Below are 2,816 nucleotides of genomic sequence, written 5' to 3'. Positions count from 1 at the left end.
CCTGCATCCAAGCCAGCCCATGAGGAATGCCAGATGGTGAGGAACTGACATCGTAAGGTGCAGGTCAGCTTTCGGCCAGCCCTAGGCCTATGATACAAAGAAGGACAGGAACAGGGGAATAGGTTGTATCCCAATCAGAGACCTGCTTAACAACAATATGTTTTACCCTCACCTCAAGAGCAAAAAAACCACTCATTCCAGCTCCTCTTTTCCCACTTAAGTGACTTGAAGGTGGCGGTGAGCCTGGCCAACTCAGAATCTAGAGCAGAGCAATATTCAGACATTCCTACAGAACAGGCCCAGCTCCCCCCAGTGAGGGGGACGATGGGATCAGAGCTAGAGGGGTCTCCACCATATCAAAGACAAGTGTCCAAGGAGGTGATATTCCCATAAATCCATCCATTTTAGAGAAACGGAAACCAGATTTCACCTTCCCTCCCAAGAGCTCTCACCACTACAAGGACTAATCCCAGTCTCTAGCTGGAGTCCTGAGACTTGTGTGGCTAGAGCCAGTGGAAGCCCCCCCCCCCCCAAGTATCTCCAAAGCAGGCACACCTTCCTGTCAGGCATGTGTTCAGGTGGTACACACACATCTTCCGTTTGCCATCCTAGACCATCAAGGAGAAAAGTATGACTTCAGAGACGACACACCTACCTGGAGGAGCCAGGAGCAGTCAGGAGCGGCCCTTATAGGAACAAAGGACAGGAGGGTGGACATCGTCATAGGCACAACCCATACTTAGGGGCATCAGGGTAGACAAGGTGGTCATTTACATTCCACAACCCCACCAGCTCCATGAATGCTACCAGAAAGCATCTGGAACATTCTTTACCTGACAGGGACCGAAGCAGCAGCTATTGACTAGTGGACCTGTGGGTAAAGCCATGTCATCAGGCAAAAAAGATCTCATTCACATGGGAAGGCGGAATGCAGCTGAGATAATCCAAGGGCTCTACCCAGCAAAAACGCAGGACCAAAAACCCAGAGCCCATCGCTCCACACCAGCCCTTTTTGGGTGGTGCTGCGTCAGAGACCCGAGAGCCGGTGTGCGCACGCGCAGCTGCTGCGCTCGAAAGCCCTGTGTGGGACCCCGGGCTTTGGGAAGAGAGCGACGTGGGCGTCCCACGCTCCTCTTTCCTCACCTGCTTTCCAGGGGGCCGTGGATATCCTTTCTCTGGAGGTAAGAGGCTTTCTATTCAGAATATTCTGAGTGTTGCATGGATAGAAATACCCATTTCACAAGAGAAAGTTGAAACCAAGAAAGCCCTCATGAGCCAGTGTGGGAAACCAATGCGCAACATCAGCTACAGGCCTGCTTATGACCCGGGCTGCCCAGGGCCCGGGTCTTCCACCTTGGAAGAGCCTATCATGCATCCAAGAGCGAGCTCTTGGCCAACCGCCACATCACAGCCCTGCTGAATGCCTCACAGCAGACCTTGGAATCCTGCATGACCCACGGGCAATACAGATGGAACCCATGTAAAACAGTCACATGACTGACATTAGCTCCCACTTTAAAGAAGCAGTAAGCTTCACGATGTCAGGGAAAGGGGAAGCAAGGTTTTGGTTCACTGTGAGGCTGGGCTCTCCTATTCACACACCATCTGCATGGCCTGCCTTATGAAGACCAAGCAGTTCTGCCTGAAGGATACCTTCGATTACATCAAGCAAAGGAGGAGCATGGTCTTGTCCAACTTTGGATTTATGGGCCAGCAGCTCTTGCGGTATGAGTCTGAGATCCTGCCTTCCACACCCACTCCCTGGCTCCCTCCTGCCACGGAAAGGCAGCCAGCTCTTCATTCATGGCCCATTTGCAAACATTGAGCCCTAAGATGCAGGGTTCCTACTGCACATTCCCTACCTCAGTGCTGGTTCCAGTCCCTACACATTCAGCAGTCTCAGAGCTCAGCAGAAAACCCACAACTACAGTCACATCCTGTAAAAACTGGGCTAGGGGAATTAGCTCGACCCCAACAACTGTGATTTTATTTTTAAACTCAGACAGTTCATATAATATTGAAACCCTCACTGTCTCCCACTATGAGTGATAGTGAGTAGTCACCAGACCTGCAAACGAACTTCAGACCAACCTTAGGGATGGGTTTGGGGGACTGAAGGAAGGTGAAGCTATTATGAAAGCACAGCATGTGTTGACTACTGTAGTACTGTACTACGGTGCCTTTTCAAGACTGCAGTTCTGTGTATGCTGACTAGTTCACCTTTTCATTTCAAGCTTAAGGCAATAGATAACCTGTAGAAAAATGGAAAAAGCGGGCGTCTGGGTGGCTCAGTGGGTTAAAGCCTCTGCCTTCGGCTCAGGTCATGATCCCAGGGTCCTGAGATCAAGCCCCAGATCGGACACTCTGCTGAGCAGGGAGCCTGCTTTCCTTCCTCTCTCTGCCTGCCTCTCTGCCTACTTGTGATCTCTGTCTGTCAAATAAATAAATAATATCTTTTAAAAAGAAAAGGCAGTTATGAAGTCATTCATTTTAAAGGAAATATAATTTCCACCTTACTTTAACTTTGGCAATCGCAGACTCTGTCTCCATTGCTTCACGGCATAAGCTTATCATCATCCAGTCAGGAAAATAACCCAACAGTGTTTGTAGGGACACAGTCTGTGTGCTGATTTCTAATCTCAGATGTTTTTGAGACTCCTTGAGCCCAGTGGAGGCAATTGCTTGAAGTAGTGAGATATTGATCTTTCTGGGTGTCCTGTGTCCTATGTTCTTCCCTGACTTTGGACTTTACACAATTCTTATTCATACTCAAGACTTTCTTATCATACCTCTCCTCAAACCATCTTTTCTGTCAT

The 2,816-nt window shown here is 49.3% G+C and overlaps 1 pseudogene; it reads left to right on the top strand.

Annotated features, from left to right (window-relative positions):
* Window positions 1-1,185: 1,185 nt before the first annotated feature.
* LOC116587208 lies at window positions 1,186-2,049 on the top strand (annotated as a pseudogene).
* Window positions 2,050-2,816: the final 767 nt, after the last annotated feature.

The sequence above is a fragment of the Mustela erminea genome, chromosome 3, assembly GCF_009829155.1.
Source record: "Mustela erminea isolate mMusErm1 chromosome 3, mMusErm1.Pri, whole genome shotgun sequence".
Taxonomy (NCBI): domain Eukaryota; kingdom Metazoa; phylum Chordata; class Mammalia; order Carnivora; family Mustelidae; genus Mustela; species Mustela erminea.
Note: the sequence above shows the minus strand (reverse complement) of the source record. Positions and strands in the feature narration are given on the sequence as shown.